This window comes from Nelumbo nucifera, chromosome 5 (assembly GCF_055504915.1).
Source record: "Nelumbo nucifera cultivar China Antique chromosome 5, China Antique-T2T, whole genome shotgun sequence".
Classification (NCBI taxonomy): domain Eukaryota; kingdom Viridiplantae; phylum Streptophyta; class Magnoliopsida; order Proteales; family Nelumbonaceae; genus Nelumbo; species Nelumbo nucifera.
In genome coordinates this window covers 80,486,600-80,507,609 of record NC_142653.1, presented here as the reverse complement: position 1 = coordinate 80,507,609, position 21,010 = coordinate 80,486,600, and positions in this window count along the sequence as shown.

Below are 21,010 nucleotides of genomic sequence, written 5' to 3'. Positions count from 1 at the left end.
GGGTTGTTAATTTGGAAATGGAATATGATCGTGGAGGGAAATGACCGTTATGTCCTCGTATGTATTTAATGCACACGATAAGACGAAGTTAAAAGGATTAATTTTTCTGAAAGATAAGTTAAAAGGATTAATTGAGCCCATGTAAGCAAGGCGGACCCAACGAGCGATGGGGCCCATTAACTTTCAGCAAACGTCTGCCACGTGTATTAATCATGAGCTGGCTTGTCACGTGCAAATGACTGGTTTAACCGCTTACCATCTTGAGTCCTGGTTTTGGGTCGAAAGCTGAGCTGGCCTTGGGAAGCTTGGCTGGCACAAGGTTGGGGACAAGCCCGTAATTGGATCTCATTGGAATAAACATTTGAGACACTTTTTTATTAATAATTAGTAAACGTTTACATGTATTGCATGTAACAATTTTAAATAACAATAATAATTTTATTAATTTTATAAGAATTCATGTAACAAAGATAAGTAATTAAAGCATGATCAATTTGATTGATTTAAATTTTAGGTTATACTCATAAGAAACCTTGCAATACAGGGGCTTTATTTATAAGCAAAATTGATGTCGAAGCTTCATGACACATTTTCAATTAAGGGTTCATTTAAGTCCAATTCAAGTATTATATTTTTGGGTTATGTCTTATTTATATAATCGTAATTTAAGTTGTGCTTTAGTAACAATGACCAATTTCATATGCTTTAGATAAATTTGTATTCTTTTTTATATCTTAATGTAGATTTTTTATTAATTTTTATTGGTTTGTTATTATTTTCGTATTGTTTTAAGGTAAAATTATAAAATACCTCCTCTTATACCTATAAACCACCTTTGTGGTTTGACCCTAATAAAGGCCTCCTTTATAGTTTTGAAAAATAAAAGTGCAAATACCTTATTTTCCTTGGCTTTTTAGTAAAACAGGACATTAAAGTTATCAAAATACCCTTATCATTGTTAAGGCATTATCGTACAAAATTTAATGTTTCAACTTAACCCACCATTAGTTTATTTTTTCAACAACTTTCAAAGAGTAATTCTCCCTACTCTTCTTGGATGAAGTAAGGTAAAAGGCCAAAGTGAAATAAAAGGAAGCAAATATTTTTTTTTCAATGTCTTTTAGTAAATTTACATGTGAACAAAGTTAGATAAGGGTAAATTTGGTATTTAAAAACAATGCATTGCATCAACATTTTTATTAGAATGCTACAATAAGGGAGGTTTTGTTAAGGTCAAAACATAGGGAAGTTTCATAGGATTGTTAGAAAACCCAAGGAGGTTTTTATAGTTTTCCCTATTTTAAATGAAACTTAAATTATTTTTTTTAAATGTAAGGTAATTTTAAAATTAACAGGTAATCTTATTGTCTGTTTTGTTTTTTATTAATGAAATTACCTTACCTTTTCAAAAAAAATTTTAAATTGATATTAAATTAATTAAACTATATTTAAAATTAATAACTTTTATTTTTATTAATCCTTATTATAACTATATTGAGTTTTTATTTTTTAGTGGAACTTAAGTTGGTTTTAAATTAGAAAAAATTAATTATAAAAATAATAATTATTAGATAGTTTGTACTAGTTCTATATTAATTTTAAATTGATATCAATTTTTAATTTATCTTATTTATTTTTATTTATTAAAATATTTTTATTATATTAATAAAATTCTTTTTATCAATAACAATAATTAATAATTATTCTTAATTTATTTAAGTAACTCACTAAATTATTTTTACTAGGATTAATTATTTTTATTATTAATTTCTATGATGTTTTATTCAATGTTTTCAACTTATCATTGACGTAGATTGTTAAACCATTAAAACCATCACTTGACCCTATTTCTAATTATGGGTTTCCTAAAACCTACCATGTTCAACATGTGTGGTTGAACCATTGGCCCTTTTGACCTAGTTATTAGGTCACATGCTACAATATATAATGTATTGAAAACTTTTGGAGGATTTAACTTTGCGCTTGGCTGTTTGGTTAGGGATGATCTTTTCTTATTTTGGATAACTTTGTGCAATCTTTGCAGCCTCACTATACAAAAAAAAAAAAATCAATTTGTTGGCCTCAAATTTCAATTTTTAGCTCTTGTACTTATAAAAAATAAAAAACAAGTAGACATTCTATTCTACATATATAAATGAATGACATGTCACAGTTTGACTCATCCAACCCAGACAATTTAGTCTTTGATCTGTGGCCTAGAGTAAAAACTATTCAACCTCCAAGTTAGTTTTAAAAAACCTCCAAGATTAATTAATTTAAAATTAAGTATTTTTTAAATGCAAATAGATTATTTAGCCTAATAATATATCATTGAATATCTCCATTTCAATATAATTAATCTTTATTAATAATTACAATTTAATGTAAATATATCTAATGTATATATAATTATAGTTAAATTGAAATGGATATTGATGAAGGGTAATTTGGTCCTCTAGTGATGTTGTGTCACATAGCACTTTCAAACTGTTGCATAACACCTCGATGCCATGTAGGCAGTGATGCATCCTTAACAAGTTAGTAAGACTCACATAAGATTCATGTACACACTTCGGCTGAAGTATACCAGGGACTTTGGCAGGAGGGCCAACCTCCCGTTAAGCATTCATCGACTTAACCAAGGTTTGAGGTAGCAACCTATGTGACATGGAAAATGACGATCGACTTTCGCTACGTGCTACTTATCATCTCCAGTTCCTTCGGGATCACGCCCGACCAATAGAACTAACTTCCATGTTGCCCGCTTCATAAATAATCAGATAAGCCTTATCACTATCCGCTGAAACCACCTCCAAGGGAGACATGCCGGTAAGCCATGTCCTCCCGGAGATCTCATATGCGCTACGTGAGACCCATGCCTATATAAAGGCACCTCCTTCAACCATATAAGATACACACGATTGTGCACTCAAGACGCCCTTGCATCCTAGCTTTCTTGCTTTCTTTACTCTCATCATTGACTTAAGCATCAAAGTGCCCACCCCAGGTACTCTGACTGTTCTCTTGCAGCTCGACTAACCAACCTCGCCAACCTAACACCAAAGTTGTCCTCCAATAGGGAGCTACCAGATCGTACACCATCAATTGGCACCGTCTGTAGGAATCGGTATGAAAAGCCAAGTTTTCACCATCTTTTTGCTCAAATAAGTTTAATGGCTTCAACAAGTAATAACAACAACATCAACAATGTCCAGATTGACAACACTTCAGCTAGGGGGCAGAATCTACTTGCTCATAATGCATTGAACCACATCGATTTTGCATTGAATCGGACCAAATTTGAAAACCAAATTGAAAGGAGATTATACCTGATACGAAGACCACAAATTACAGCTCTCAAGGTGGTAGTTCATGCCCAATATCAGTCCCAAAATTGTCCTCCAACTGAAGATGGTGCAATGTATAGTAGAAAATGATTCAACAACTCTGATTTTAACAAATCTGCTATCCAATTAACTTGGATAGAGTGGGATGAGTGAGTATGAGTTTCTTTAATGTTTTTCTTGCAAAAACATAAAAGAAAACTGATAGAAATCAATTCTTGAAAAGTCTAGGTCATGATTAGGGTTTCTTGAGAGACAAGAGAGAAGAATAGAGAGAAAGAATGCAAGAATTCAAGACTGGTTTGCCCTCTTCACTTTATCTTTTTATGGAGCAAAACTCCTAATCTAATTAGGAAATGATCTAAATCTGATTTGGGTCATAATCTTTATTCTTGAAAAACATTATCCTCTTGAAATGATAGATTCTCCATACCCAGATCCAAACCCAGTTATGACCTAAATCACATAACAACTTAAATTATCATGCGACAACTTAACCAATCATATTAGTAATGGGCCTTTAGCCCATTTTCTTCAAAGGCTCATGTCCCTAGGTGTTGCATGGCCACTTTGGGTCTGATATTGTAAATTGTGGGACCCAATAAAGGTCTCACACAAGTCCATTAGGGTTCGGCCCCACCTTTGAAAGTGATTAGGCTAAATTCACTACTCTGGGTAGTGAACCCCAGAGCCAATTAGTATGGGCTCAGTCTAGGCCCAACATTTACACCTAAATGATGATTGGATTCAGCCACCCTATGAAGACTCAAGGATAATGGACTTATGTGAGATAAAACCCATCAAGTAATTGGCCCTATACTAGTCTCTTACACTTGACCTTTCAGCCCATAATCATCAGAACACTACCCGATAGAGAAGGACCTCTCCCCTAGCTGCAAGGTGCAGTGTGTAGTGTTACACTCTCTACTTGGATAGATCCCAGGGTTAAAACCTCTTGCAGGCCTTTTTCATAAAATTAATATATATATTGCAAAACTACTGTTGATTATATTGCAAAACTAGATTTCCTCAAACACAAGTGAAAATTACTGTTGATTATATTAGAGAGAGTATATACCTTGATATTCACTTTGTCCGACAAAGGGGTTAATCCTATCACAATGATCACCCACTCAAGTAATTTCCCAACATGTCCAAATATTTGACCCTTAATGGATCTCATTAGTTGGCATATCAAAGGCAGCCCAGTCTAGTATCATAATCACCACGTTTGGGGTTATATGCAACTTTTCAGTTTTGCCCATCTACCTCCAAGGCATAATTGGAAATTGGTCTGGGTCTAGTGTTTCTTCCAAAAATCCATTGCTTGTGCTTTGGCTCTAACCCTAGCAACTGAGACAAGATGCTCCGACTATTTGGCAGCACACTAGTGTTAGCCTTGTCAGGATAAACTCCCCACGTTTATTCAATGACTGAGAACATTCTAAACTAACACAAGTCTCATAAGTGTCTAGTTTAAGGAGTAATACACAGAAAGCATACTAATATAAACATGAAACGGCAATATACTTTATGCATTTACAAATAAATGTTTATGTACATCAATCTGATTGGAGTTAAGGGCATACCCTATCTAACACTAGAAGTAAGCCAAACTGGAACGTCGTTGGTGCCGCATGTTGGCTTAGATCATTGAGGCCCCTTAGCCTAAGGACTTCAAGGCCCCCAATCTCAAATTATATGATGGCACCAGCGACACTGCCGACCATGTGGAGAGCTTCCAAGTTCTGATGCAGTTGCACGAAGCTACTGATGTGAGCTTGTACATGGCCTTCTTGACCACTTTCTGAGGCATAGCTCGAATGTGGTATTCTGGGTTGGTCACGATCTCTATTCAATCCTAGAGGCAGTTTGCAAACCTGTTTATGACTCATTTTGCCACCAGTAGACGCTGCCCCAAGTCTGCCACTAGTTTAATGAATGTTGTTCAACATCGTGACGAATCACTCAAAGACTACATCATGTGGTTCAACCTAGAGAGCTTGCAAGTTCTGAATCTTGGACCCGGTCATTCAACTCACTACAACAGTCAATGGTGTCTGACACCTTGACCTGTGCTGGACGATCGAGTTGAACCCCCTACCACCATGGAGGAGTTCCTTAATCAGGCCAACAAATACATTAAGGTAGAAGAGGTGCTTGGTTCCCGAGGTGAGCTAGGAAAAAAAAGAAGGTTGGAGGATGATTAGGGAGGAAGCAACAAGCACAAGAAGAGAAGTAGGTCGCCTAAGCGCAGCAAGTTGCCTAGAAGGAGCAGGTTTCCCCATCGTAGAATGAGGTCCTCTCCTAGAAGAAGCAGCAGGTCATCCACTCAGTGCTCCCAGGCTCGTCTTGTCAAAACCAAGAATTACACACCACTGGAGATAAAGTTGGCTGAGTATCTAAAGTGGTCGGCTCCTTTGAAGGGAAATCCAGCAAATTGGAACCAGGATAAGTACTGACACTTCCACAAATAGAGGGTCAGAGAATTGAGAATTTCCATAACCTGAAGCATGAGATCAAGGAGCTCATCAGACGAGGCTATCTGAAGAATTTTATCAAGAGGGATGACCACCAAGTTGAATAGTGAAGGAGAGAAGAGGCTCCACTAAGGAGAGAGTAGCCCCCACAACAACAACAGAATGATCCCCCACATTGTGGAGTGATCAACATGATTACAGGTGGGTCTTTAGTAGCGAGCTTCAACACCTCAGTTGGTCGAACCTTTGTCCATGAGTTGACCCATGAAGAAGAAAACCTGTTGAAGCAGTCGCATGTGGAAAAAGAAATTTGTTTCACTAAAGATAACACATGCAAGGTCTACTACCCCCATGACGATGCCCTTGTAGTGAAGCTCACCATCCATGACTACGAGGTGAAACATATTCCAGTTGACTCTGGCAACTTGGTGGATATATTGTTTCTTAACACATTCGAGCAAATGGGATTGCAATCGAAGGACCCCGTCCCAAGCAACATGCCTTTGGTCGGTTTCAGTGGAGAAGTAGTCTACCCTCTTGGAAGAATAAACCTGTCAGTAATAGCTAGGTCCCCGCCGAACAAGGTTAGATTTAATCATGATTTTCTGGTAGTAGCAACAACGTCGCCCTACAATGCAATCTTGGGCTACCCAATTCTACACGTCCTTAGAGTGGTGGTATTCACATACCACCTTGCAATGAAGTTCCCCATTGACTATGGAGTGGGAGTAGTGCACAATGACCAGCTCGAATCTCACAAGTGTTATGTGGCAGCTTTGAACTGCAAAGGAAAGCAATTGTTGGAGGTAGACCTAGAGCCGCTCCTAGAAAATGACAAAGAGAGAGAGAGCTCAATGGAGGACACCGTCCAGGTGCCGGTTCTTAGATACTGACTCCCAGAAGATGGTGCAGATTGGCTCTTGACTTGAGGAACCTTTGTACACTAAACTGGTAAGTTTTTTACGTTCTAATTTAGATGTTTTTGCCTTTCTGGTTGCCGATAAGCTCGAAATAGATTGCTCTGTTATTACTCATAAACTAAATGTTGGCCCCTTGGTTAGACCAATCAAACAGAGGAAAAGGAACTTCGCCCAGGAGAGGTGAAGGGTAATTGACGAGGAAGTCAGGAAGCTCCTTGTAGCAAACTTCATTAGGGAGGTCGAATACTCGAGTTGGATCATGAACAAGGTGCTTATGAAGAAGGCTAATGTGAAATGTTGCATGTGAAAGAGCCTACCCAAAGGACAACTTCTCACTCCCCATGATAGATCATCTGGTTCATGGATGCCTATTCCGGTTATAACCAGATCCAAATGGATCCTTCAAACCAAGAGAATATAGTTTTTGTAACCGAAATTGGTTTATACTATTATAAGGTCATGCCCTTTGGCCTAAAGAATGCCAGGGTGGCCTACCAACATCTTGTAAATAAAATTTTTCTGATTTGATTGGTAATAAGATTGAAGTTTATGTTGATGACGTGGTAGAAAAAAAGAAAATATTTAAAATCTTTAATCGCTGATTTAACCAACATGTTTGTCATGCTAAGAAAATTTAATCTAAAGCTCAACCCGAATAAGTGTGTTCGATGTCACGTCAAGCAAATTCCTTGGTTACATAGTGAACTGACGTGGCATTGAGTCCATCCTTGAGAAAATCTAAGCCATTTTAGATATGCGACCCCTAGGTCCATTAAAGAAGTCTAGAGGTTAATAGGTCAGATAGCTACCTTGAACTGATTTATGTCGAAGTTGGTTGGGTGATGCCTTCCATTCTTTAAGGCCATTAAGAAGGCCTAAGATTTTGACTAGATTGAAGAATGCCAGCTCGCCTTTGACGAGTGTTAACATAAAAATGTGGCTCACTTGAGTTGGATTTGGAGTTGCCATCCATCAATTAGACTCCATTTGGAAGGAGTACAAATACAAATATGTAGAGAACAAAACATTTTATTTTGTATGTATTTGTACTATACATATTTGTATTTGTACTCATTCCAAATTGAGTCTTATGGAAATGGAGGTGATGGGACATTCGAGAATGATTTTCAAAACCTTTTTTTTTTGTTTCAATAGTGATTCCAAAGCCCGAGGAACGACTACACCATTCCATGTAAGACTCAGATGGAGAGGGAAGGGGTTAGGCACCCTCTCTCGGGGTCCAATAGGTGGGGCCTACATGAAAATCCCAAACAGACATAAAACTAAAAGGCAAATATCCAAACCAAAAAGAAACAAACTAAAAGAAAACAAACAAAGAATAAATCACCATAAAGAAATTCCTCTTTATTTCTTTTGTATGCATTTTTTCCTTTTATGCTTTTTATTTTATTTTATTTTTGTCTTATTAATTTCTTTATTTTATTATTATTAATTATATATATTTTTATGTTTTTCTTTCTTTAAATTTTATCAATTATTTATTTTTGCTATTTTCTTATGAACTACTATTGGTATATTCGTATACCAATTATTTTCCAACCTACTCTTTTTCTCTAAATCTACTAAATCTGCCCAAGTTGTCAATATCCCTTGATTGCTAAGCTAGCTATAAATCCATCCCATTATTATCATTATTTTACTCATTTATTTTTCTTTATTTCATTTTTTTTTATTTCAAAATCGCATTACTCTCTGTAACCGACCTCCCTTCCCTTTTCATTCTACCAAACTACAAAGAGCCCAAATACCTCCTATTCTATCTCCTTATCATTTTTTTATTGATTTTTTTTATCCTTTTATTCTATTTGATGTCTTATTTATTAATGGAGATCGAGGTGCTGGCCAAATGGCTCAAGATAATATTCCCAAATATTATCAAGATTCTTTGCAAGAAATCGATGGTCCAATGACTAGAGCAAGGACAAAGAGGATGAAAGAGGCTTTACAAGGCTTAATCATGGAAGTGCATGACAAAGAGGCTGTTCTACAAGATTCTAAGACTGTTCTAGCAGTTCCCAAAGCTTCACCAAGGATAATCACCTATCTTTATGTGGAAGACGATGTGCAAGGCTTAGAACTTGAAGAACAAAGTTTGATGGGCTTAGCGCATGGACATGATAAGAAAATGCCCAATTCGCATGCTAAGATGTATTGATGGGCTTGTTTTGTCTTGTTGGGCTTGTTTTTATCTTGTTTTGTTTACTTTGACTTTTCTATGCTTAGTTGTCATTAGTTGTAGTCTTTTAGAAGGATTCCTATTTCAAAGCAGATTTGTTTTCCTAAATTAAAGGGATCCTCGTCAGTTAGGTGTTTCCTGATAAGATAATCATTAGTTAGGAGTTTCCTTATAAGATAATGATGTTTACATGCCTATATAAAGGCCACAACTATGTAAAATGAAAATCATCAATGATAGAGATATTTTCAGCAAGCTTAGCTTTGCCTTTTTGTGTTCTTGGTAGAATACAATATCTTGACTTATCAAGGGAGTGATCAACCTTTATGGCATCTTCAAGATTGGATTCTTTAAGGACGTAGTTTCCTTAAGGTTCTAATCTGATAAACTACAGCTTGTTTTCTAGCTTCTGGGTGCGCATAACAACTTGATTCAAGAGTTCCTAGAGCAGGTCGTCTAGTGGGTTCTTATCATTTATTTACTTATTTCTTCTCTTATTTTCCATAGAAAATACTCATATTCATCGAAGAGTTCAGATCGCTTACCTTCTCTGACTCCAATGACAGTAAAAGCAATCAATCCAAAAGAAAACAACATTTCTTGGAATAATTTCGAAAAGAAAAAACCAAACGAGGGAACTACTTTAACTCAAAACTGAAAGAGGAGCACGATTTAAACTACTGATCGACCACTAACAAAACAGATCACATGATAGATTAATAAGTTCAAAATGCAGCGTAAATGGTAAGCAATTGATTAGTAAAGCAATTAATAAATAATGAATTGATATTTAAATAATCATTAGAGAAAATATGATCAGAGAGAACAAAGTTTAATATCAAACTAAAAAAAAAGCTCAGAGGAACAAGATTTAACCCACACATGATCAGATTCAAATCAAATCCATGAGCAAGTCGAATGAGGGGGTGTGGAGAGGTCACTAGAGCTGGTGGAACTAGTTCCGTCAGCTCTCTTCCCCTCTCTCAAACCCCACTTTAGAAAGCAAAGAAGAGGATAAAAAAAGAGAGAAGTAGACCTAAGCAAGCATGAGAGAATGGGTTTACATAGGTTAAGATTTTACATAGCTTGATTCGGAAAAAAGATTCATCACCAGTTCTGGGTGGGATTTCAGCCTATGTCAGAATGGTGCAACAGGGGAGATCTTAGTTTGGTATCTTGGACAATGGTCATTTCCATTATTCCGTCTTCGTTAGGGACGACTTCGGCCTTGAGAACGACCATTATTGCAATCAATTTCGGTATGGCTTCAGCCTGAAGAAAACACTTGGACAATGGCTGCTACAACTGCTTACTGCTCCGCCGAGAGGAAGGAGAAGATTAGTTGATAGAGAGAGAAAGAGAGAGAGAGAGAGAGAGAGAGAGAGAGGGAGAGAGGGAGAGAGAGAGAGAGAGAGAGAGAGAGAGAGAGAGAGAGAGACCTGGCCCCTTATCACCGTTGCCATTGGTTCGTTGTCTCGAGAGCTTAATGACGATGGACGATATCTCTCCCCCAAATTAGAAAGTTACGTTTGCTTAAATAGTAGGATGTAGTGGCAGTTTTATATTTTTTGGAAAACTTAGGGGAAATTTTGTAATTTCAAAAAGGTTGGGTCAAATCGGGTCTAGAGGGTCAAACTGGGACTCTTGGGTGAATGGATGAGATTTTGGGTCAAAATGTAAAGGGTTATGATGGGTCTGACTGTAGAAAGGGGTTTTACATGTGTGGGCCAGTGAGATCGGTTGAAATAGAATCTTTTTTAGATGATGGGTAAATAGGGGTATTTTTGGTTAAAATTTGATAGGGTGGGGTTTTTGAGCATTCTGAGTTGAATGGTGGAGTCAGATTAGCCCAAATAGGCTTGGTTCAGGTAAATCTTGAAGGGTACTGATTTGGTCAATAATGAGTTTCAAAATGAAATCAAGGTGCGATGAATGGGTAAACATAGGTATTTTGGGATGAAATTTATAGGTGGGTGTTTTAAAGAATTTGGGACTTGGAAGTAATGTCTAATTGGTTCAGAAGGTCAAGATTGTAGGAATTTGGGTTAACGGGATGATCTGAAATGGAATCTTAGTTTGATGGAAAGGTAAACATGAGAATCTTGGGTTGAAACTTTATGGGTAGGTGTTTTGGTGTATCCAAAGTTTAATGATGTGGCCTAATCAGTTCGGATGTGTTACAATCAAGGAAATCTGGGTTCCGAGTGTTTAAGCTTACGAGAAGAGTCGAAATGGAATATTCATTTGATAGGGTAAACAAAGGAATTTTGAGTTGAAATTTGTTGGGTAGGTATTTTGGGAGGCCTTGAGTTTAATGGTGGTGTCTGATCTGAGGATTGAGGTGTAAATGGGGGTTAATTGGGGTCATTGGATTCGTATTGGATGAGTTTAACTGTGGGTTTAGGGGATTTGGGGTTGAAAGTGAAGGGATGGGAGATCTATCATATGGATGGCCAAACCCTGCAGGAAGGTTGGGCGGAACTTCAAAAATTTCTTTCACTCCCATATGGGAATTGTATTCCCTAATTTAGAAAACTACATTTTCAAGGTTCGTTCTTGAATCCAAACCGGACCAGATCTGAAACCAAAATGGAAGTGAGGGATATACCTGAAACGAAGTAGCAGTAACTCCCAATGTAGGTGTTTACGCCCAAAGAGAAGACCAAACCCGCCTCCATTGAAGATGACATATTGTATAGTGAAGCAGGATTAAAAGGATGGTTCTTTAGCAAGAACCTGAATTCTTCAACAAGAATCAAGGAAGAGCTAGTGAGCACGACTTCTGATTGCTTCTTATACCAAGAAACAATATAAAGAACTCTTCTTGATCAGATCCACAAGTCGAGATCGAACTGGGTAGGGGCGGCAATAACTGGGGAAGAATTCTGTAGTTTGCTATTTTTTTTTTTTAATTTGAGGAATTCACCCCTTATTTATAGTCTTCTTTGGATCAACCTCCTAATCTAATTAGGAGAGAGTTTCCTAATCCAAATCTGATATTTGGATCTGGATTTTTAAATGGATAAAACTTCTCTTATCCTTCAGCTAATCCTAATCAACTTAAAAGTTGAATTCGCCCCCTTTTTAATTTAACTAACTTAAGCCCAGTTAAAATTGGGCCTTAAGCCCATTAAGCTTATGTGCTCACTTACTCTTTAATCTGTTAGCCCAATTGGCTCTCTTTGTATGGCGTGTGACCTTGACATTGATATACACATCAGCCTTATGGGTTCAGCCTAGCCTTTATTACAAGACTTGGCCGAATTCAGTATATGTCACAGTGAACCCCTAAGTCCATCACCATGTGCTCTCAATGGGCCCAACATTTACACTAAATGGTTCTTGGATCTAGCTACCTTATGAAAACCCAAGAACTGTAGACAAATGCAAGATTATCCTATCTGACATTACCCTCAATGGTCTTACACTTCACCTCTCAGCCCTTAATGATCAAACACTGCCTGACAAGAGAGGACCTCTCCCTTGACTACAAGGTATAGTGTTGCACTCTCCACTCACATGGATCCTAGGAATTAAAACCTTTTGCAAACAATTTGTGAAAACATAATATATAAGTATATCTCTATATAAATATATCTTGCAAAACCAAATTTCAAACACATTTAAAATCTACTGCCAGCAGTTTAGGTTTCCATCAGAGAAATTGCATTTCCCCGATCATTCACTTTGTCCGACAAAGGGGTTGATCCTATCACTATGATCACCCACTCAGGTGAATTCTCGGACAGTCCCAACATACCTAGGGGTTAGGTGTGACTTTCCAGTTTTGCCCATCTATCTCCAAGGTCTAGGGCAATACTGACAACTGGTCCGGTTCAGGGTTTCAAGAAAACCCACACTGCTGCATATACCTTAGGTCTCACCCTAGTAGCTGAGACAAGCCACCCCAACCAACTTAGTGGCACATTAGTGTCAACTTTGGCATGATAGACCTCCCTAGATATATCTAATGGTTGTGAAGATTCTAAACTGATACGAGTCTCATAAGTGTCCAGTTTATAGGTAAAAAGACAAAAACACACTACAATAACATGAATCAATTATGTACTTTATTCGTTTACAATAGATGTCAAAAGGTACATCAATCTGATTGGAGCTACGGGCATACACTGTCTAACAAAAAGTTGGGATTTTTGGGTTTTTTGGGGTGTTTTGGAGAGATCGGAAGGGTTTGATCAGATGTTTGGGGTAAATTGAAGGTTTAAGCGGCATACCAAGCAAAAATCGGGTGTTAACAACGAGCTCAAAAAATACCTTTGTTCCCCGCCCTTGCAAACTAGGTTGGAACTTGAGGATGAATTGAAGCTCTACCTCTCTACGAAGGATAAGGTGGTCAACTTAGTCCTAGTTCAAGAAGTGGATAAGGTGCAGTGACCTATCTATTATGTAAGTAAAGTGTTGCACACCATTAAAACTAGGAACCCCAACATAGAGAAGTTGGCATTCCTATTGATTATAGTATATTGCAAATTGTGCCCGTACTTCCAAGCCCATACCATTGTCGTCGTCATTAACAAGCCTCTACAACAAGTTTTACAAAAGCCTGAGGTCTCAAGAAGATTGATGAAGTGGGCAATCGAGTTCAATGAATACGATATTTGATTTGAGCCTCATCCAGTGATCAAGGCGTAGCTCCTGGCTAACTTCGTAGCCGAGTGTATGTTCAGCACACTGACCCCTTAAATTGGGGAACCCACAACCACTTTGAAGGCCTCACTCAGTGCGACACCTATCCCGACCTGGGCTGAAGAGCTCTGGATCCTCCATGTGGATAGTTCATCCAATCAAAGAGGAAGCGGTGTTGGAAAGATCCTCTTCGGATTCGAGTTTCAGGCATCAAATAATGAAGCGGAGTATGAGTCACTCATTGCTAGCCTGTCACTGGCCAAAGAGGTTGGTTTAAAGCATGTAGTCATTTGTAGTATTTTCTAGCTGGTTGTAAACTAACTAAATGGGTAATACGAAGCTCGAGATCCCTCCATGTTGGCATACTTATACAAAGTGAGGGAGTTGCTCCCAAACTTTCTTTCCTGGCACATCTAGCAGATTCCGAGGTCCAAGAATGTTGAGACCGATGTGCTTTTTAAGGTGGCTAGTGTGATAGGCAACACTTGAAGGATCATATACATTGAAGACTTATCGCTTCCAAGCATTAAGAAAATAGTAGAGGAGGTTGTTCCCATCCTGGTAGCAGAGCCAAGCTAGGTAGATCCACTCACCGATTAACTACGCAATGGAACTCTTCCACCAGACTACAATGTGGCATGGACGGTTGAGCGATAGTCAACTCGCTATGTACTCTTAGGCGAGCAACTATATAGGAGATCGTTTACATTCACCTACCTACATTGTTTGTGACCTACCAAGGCAAACTAAGTGCTATAAGAGATCCATGAAGGTCACTGCAATAGACACTTAAGGGTAGGGCCCTGGTCCAAAAGGCCCTATGACAAGGATATTAGTAGCCAACAATGAAGGCGGATGCCATACAAGTTGAGTAGAAATGTGATAAGTGTTAGCGGCATGCCAACATACCCCAACAACCCACTGCCAACTTGAGATACCTAACCAACCTATGGTCATTTGTGTACTGACGGATTGATATACTCAGTTCCTTCCTATTAACAACTGGGTATAGGAGGATTCTGGTCATGGTGGTGGATTATTTCACAAAGTGGGTAGAGGCCGATCATCTAGTGTCCATCATAGTTTGGAATGTACAGGGCTTTTTTGGAAGGAACATCTCACAGAGCGATCTCAGATAATAGGAAGCAGTTTGAAGATATCAAGTTCCAAAATTGGTGCACCAAGATGAGTATCTAGCAAAACTTCACTATAGTAGCTCATCCTCAAGTGAACGGGCAAGCCAAAGTGACCAATCAAGCCATTCTACAAGGTCTTAAAGCTCGGTTGTCCTAAACTAAGGGTTTATAGGCGGACAAGCTGCCTAGTGTCTTATGGGTATATCGCATGACAATTAGGATGGCAATTGGCGAAACACCGTTCAACCTGACGTATGACACTAAGGCCATCATTCCTACCAAGATCATGGTGCTCACCTTGCAATTTGAAGTGTACAAAGAGGTTGCTAATGGCAATGAGCTACGAACGAACCTGAACTTAGTAGAGGAGGTCTGAGATTTGGCATATATCCGTATCACAACATACCAGTAGAGGGTAGCTCGGTACTATAACACCAATTTCAAGTTGGCAACCTTGTACTTAGGAAGGTTATGGTACTCGAACCGAGCTCAATAAAACTGGGTTCTAACTAGGAAGGCCCCTACAATGTAAGTAAGTGATCGGACCTGGGACATATGAGCTCGAAAATCTCGAGGGGAGGTAGGTCCCTTACACGTGGAATGTCGACAACTTGCGGAGATACTACGTTTGAGGTTCTGATAAAAGCTTTGACCTACGTATACCATAAGTCTAGTAAGATGTTGAAAAATTCTAAGTGTGGGGACAAGAGCTTGGCTAACCGAGCTCCCACCTGATGACCACCCGCTTTTGTGAACTGGTATAGCCAACCCATGTTATCTACATTTTGGCTAAAATCTGGAAATGGAAAGCCTGATCACTTTTAGCACCGAGGCTCCTTTCAAGCCGACTATTCTGAGCACGTTGGCGAACATGTAGCCAATCCACTTTGTATGTTGGAAGGGATAGAATCCATCTTATGGATGGCAAAACCATGCTAGATGGCTGGGTGAAATTTCAAAAATTTTCTAATCTTTTTGGGAATTGATTTCCTAGTGTTTTGAAAAACTACATTTTTTTTATCAATCTTGCACTGAATCAGACCAGATTTGAAACCAAATAAAAAAGGGAGATTATACCTGATAGAGATACCGCAAGAGCAGATCCCAAAGTGGACGTTCACGCCCAATATTAGCCGTAAAATTAGCCTCCAATTGAAGATGGCATAGTGTAGGGGAGAAGCTGGTTTAACAACACTATTTTTAGCAAAACTGCTATCCAACGTGCTTGGATCGAATGTGATGTGTAAGCTTGATTTCCTCAATGTTTTTTTTGCAAAAATTCAGAGGAAAATTTGATAAAATTAGTTCCTGAAAAGCCTTGGTCGTGATAGCGTTTTGGGGAGAGAAGAGAGAAGAGGAGAGAGCAAGAAAGTGAAGAGAACAAGTCCCATTTGCCCTCATCCTCTTAACCCCCTTATATAAAGCACTCTCATAATCTAATTAGGAGATTATCCAAATCTGATTTGGATCTGGACTCTTTTATGAGATAAGCATTATCTTCTTAAGTTGTCATGTGATAGCTTAACTAATCTTATTAGTAATGGGCCTTAGACCCATTTTTCTTAAAGGTTCACGTCCCTAGGTGTTGCACGACCACTTTGGGCCTGATATTGTATGGCATGAGACCCATCAATGATCTCACATAAGTCCACATGGGTTTGACCCTACTCCTAAAAGAGGCCACCCTATGAAGACCCAAGGATAATGGACTCATGTAAGGCAAAGCCCATCAGGTAGTCAGTGTTGTAATGGTCTCTTACACTTAACCTCTTGGCCTTTAATGATCAAAACATTGCCCGACAGAAAGGACCTCTCCCCGAGATACAAGGTGCAGTGCCACACTTTCTCCTCAGATGAATCCCGAGATTAAAACCTTTTGCAAACCCTTTTTCATGAAATAGTAGTATATAATATAAATACATTTTGCAAAGACAAAGTTCAAACACATGTGAAATCCACTGCTAGTAGTTTAGGTTTCAATTAGAGAGAGTGTAAATCCTATCATTCAATTTGTCCTACAAAGGGGCCAATCCTATCACTATGACCATCCACTCAGATAAAGTCTTAGGCTGCCCCAACATACCCAGGTTTTGACCCTCAATGGATCTCACTGATTGGCATATCAAAGATAGCCCAATCTAATACCTAATGCAGTACCATAATCAAGTATAGGGGTTATGTGTAACTTTTCACTTTTGCCCATCAATCTTCAAGGTCCAGGGCATAACTAGAAAATAGTTCGGGTTCAGTGCTTCTGATAAACACCCACAAGTTGTTCTTGGGATCTAACCCTATCAATTGAGACAAGCTACTCCAACTATTTGGCAGTACACCAGTGTTAGCCTTGTCATGATTAGCTCCCCAAGTCTATCCAATGGCTGAGAACATTATAAACTAACACGAGTCTCTTAAATGTCTAGTTTAAGGGGTAATACACAAAAAACATACCAATATTAACATGAAACAAGAATGTACTTTATTCATTTACAAATAAATGTTTATGTACATCATTCTGATTGGAGTTAAGGGCATACACAATCTAATAATGTTCATCTCGGCATGATCAAACACCTCGACAACGTTTTGACTTAGACAAATCCATAAACGCTTTTCAACTTAGCAAATTTTTCAAGAAGTCCAATGACTTAGAAGGAAAAAGGGTTCAAGGGGATATAACACAGGCAAAAACATATTTTCATTACTTAGTGAAGAGAGAAAGGGAGACAAGTACATCAATGCAAAAAAAGAAACAAACACATTCAATTGTCTGAGCATGCAGGCCCATTATACATCCAAGCAAAAGAAAAACAATCAATCTTCAATCATCCAAGGCAACTATTCCTTCTTATCGTTGTCATTGCCAACACCCTCCTCAACGTCGTTCTCCTCACCCCCTTCGTTGTCCTCCTCCCTAGTCTCGGAATCCACATCGTGCCAAAGTCGAAATGTGGATGGATGGACTTGAGGAAGCAACAACACAATTTGAAGCCCTTTTTGAGGGTGGCTGCGATGAACTCTGCCTTCTCTTTGAGCTGATGAGTTCATTGTTGCACTTCTCTGGTTAGGTTGGCGAGGTCCAACTCGTAATTCCACATTGTGCCCTTAGCCTCCTCCAACTCTCGGGTCAGGTGGCATTAGCGATGCTGAATCATTGATGATTCTCCTCAGCACTGAACCGAACACCCACTAGTTGACATTGAAGAGACTCCACATCGGCCTTCAACTTGTTGGTACCCGAGGTGGTGACTCGATTCAACAGTATTTGGCCCATGGTGTTAGATTGTGAACATTGAAAGCAAAGTAGTTAATACCAATAGGAGGCATGTATAAAGGTTCGAGGTGGAGATACTTGTCGAAAGGATATGCCAGATCATTCCCGTACTAACCTTAGCAAAGTCTTGGTTGGTGTAGACCTAGACATCCTCAGGAAGGAGGATTCCCCCCCACTGGAAGGGCATTGCGAGGATCCCACATCTGGTTTGTGGTAGAAACATTCCACTGAGGAACGAAAGGAGAACCATGAGAGCTGGAGGCATCGACTATAGAGTTGGGTGTAGGCACGTGGGGCATCACCATTTGGGCTGTTGGATCTGGTATGCCATAGGAGGATGGATTGACGTACATCGGGTCTCTGCCCTCCTCCTCGATGATTACCACTTCACACTCAGCCGACCTCCTGCCAATTGATCTCCCCTTTGCCGACCCCTTCTCCATGGCTGATGTATAAGAAGAATCATTGGCCCTTCTCTTCTTCTTGGAGGGCCTTTTAGTAGCATTCAGAATGGACGATGTACTACACATATCTACCACAGAAACAAGGAAAATCCAGTCAAGACGATAAAGTACATCAGACCAGGAAAAAGCTAAGTATAACAAGGGCGACCTACCTAAAGGGCTCAGACCAGCTCGGATAAGCATCGGTTCAACAAGGAACTCATCAACTAGCGATTTCCGTCCTACGAGGAATTGAACCTTGTTCAATAGTGCCTCATCAAACTCGACCTCTAGGACCTTTATCAGGTTGGCCCTCCAAGTCGTGCCCATAGGCCATCCATTCTCTTGGGACAAGAAGAAATATCTCATCTTTTTGTGCACCACCTTAACAAGGAAGCCACCCAGGAGTTTAAAGCTAGCTTGGTAGCTTAAGTAAAAGTAGTAGGGATTGCTAGGCATCCCTTTTATTTGGCAAAGCCTCAAGAAGATATCAATGTTCAAAGGAAAGTTGAGGTGATGGCAAGAGGAGATGGTCCTGGCGATAGTCTTAATGGAATGGGATGGAGTTGACCTAAGGTGATCCCATAGAACCTAAGCACCTCATAGATAAAGGGGTGGAGAGGAAAAAAAAGTTTGACCACCAAGGCCTCCTCAAGGACATAGACCTCAATTCGCCCATGACTCCAAGGGGTATTGGTCCTTGCCAAGTTGGATACAATTGTAGGTGTTCGGTATAAGGTAGGTAGTAACTACGTCGACTATCTCCTCACCTCTCGCTTAGTGGGTCCAAACTCTTATCTAGTCTTGGGTTGACAACAAGAGGTTGAGGCCCTTTTTTGGGATCCTCGACGCTCTTGCACCGAGGTGGGATGGTTGTACTCCCCCTCTAATTCACCAGAAGACATAATCATAAGAAAGTAAAGAGAAAGGACTCACCTATGAGACTGAGAGAAATTGAACTGACTTCATTGGATTGACCTCGCTAACCTTGCTTATGCTTTCCGAGCTCTTTGACCTCTTGCTCTACCACTCCAAAAAACCTCAAAGAAATAGTGTGAATGGGAGCCCCAAGACCCCCTATAGATAGATAGGGGACCTAGGCAACCAATGGTTGCGGTGCGTTAAATCTGATGGTTTGTAGGGGCACATCGCTTTAAGTTCCAAGGGCAGTTTGAATTCAAACTTTGGACACCTAATTTGAAATTTGAACTTGCTGCACGAATCCTGCATGCCCAGTGCAACCTGTCAAACCAGTTTGGGTGAGCAAATCGGGCCAACACTGATGAACTAGTTGAACTTAGTCACTTTGAGGCAGAGACCTACAACGAGCTACTCCCTTTGCCAAACTAACCTCGAGTTGGGAGTGTGGGGCAATTGGTGAGGGGTAATTTGGCTCTCTAGTGATGTTGCGCCATGGTGAACTTCCAAACTATTTTATAACACCTTGGTGCCAAGTAGGCAGTGATGCATCCTTAAAAGTTAGTCAGACACACCTCAAATTCACCTCAGACATTCGAGAGGGTGAGTGCCCATCACCACCTCGGCAAGAGCCGAGGAGGGCATAGCCTTACATGGCGTATGCACCTCGATCAGAGTATACTAGGGACCTCGGTAGAAGGGCCGACCTCTCGTTGAGTACTCATTGACCTAATTGAGGTCCGAGTGTCATGGAAACTAATCTGTTAGTTGCTTCTGTGTCCTGGTGTGTTGACTCTGGGGCTTCAACTCATGCGTGTAATTCACTACAGGGGTTCAAAGTAAGCAGAAGGCTGAGTGAAGGAGAAGTGACAATTTACTTGGGGATTTCAGCAAGTGTTGCAGCTACGACGATAGGAACCGTAGAATTAGTCTTTAGAGAAGGAATACTTGTACTTAAGGATTGTCTTTATGTACAAAACTTAAGAAGAAATCTGATTTCTGTTTCTAAACTGTGTGCTGATGGATATACTGTCTGTTTTATTAATATGATTACTATTAAAAGGAACAATAAATTCATCGCATGCGGGGAACTGGAGAACGATCTCTATGTTCTACATCCTACTCTAGAAACTAACTTAACCGAAACTACGTCGGTCGAAATCCCCAAGAAAAGGATGCGTGATATAGTTAGTCCCACGTGCCTGTGGCATTACCGACTTGGCCATATTGGTGTTGACCGAATCACAAGGCTGGTAAAGGATGGTCCTTTGGATTTTCTAACTGTAGAAGATCTTTCCACTTGTGAGCCTTGCCTCCAAGGTAAGATGACAATACGACCATTTAACGGTAAGCCTGAAAGATGTACAGGCACACTTGACCTTATACATACTGACGTATATGGTCCCCTGAGTGTTAGGACTCATAACCAACACGTGTATTTCATCACTTTCACCGATGATTACTTACGACATGGTTATATGTACCTAATGAGACAAAAGTCTGAATCCTTTGAAAAGTTCAAGGAGTTCATACAAGAAGTCGAGAAACAGTTAGGGAGAGAAATTAAGGCCCTTCGACTGGATCAAGGTGGCGAGTATCTTTCTGACGAATTCAGGGACTACTTGAAAGCCAACGGGATAATATCACAATTAGC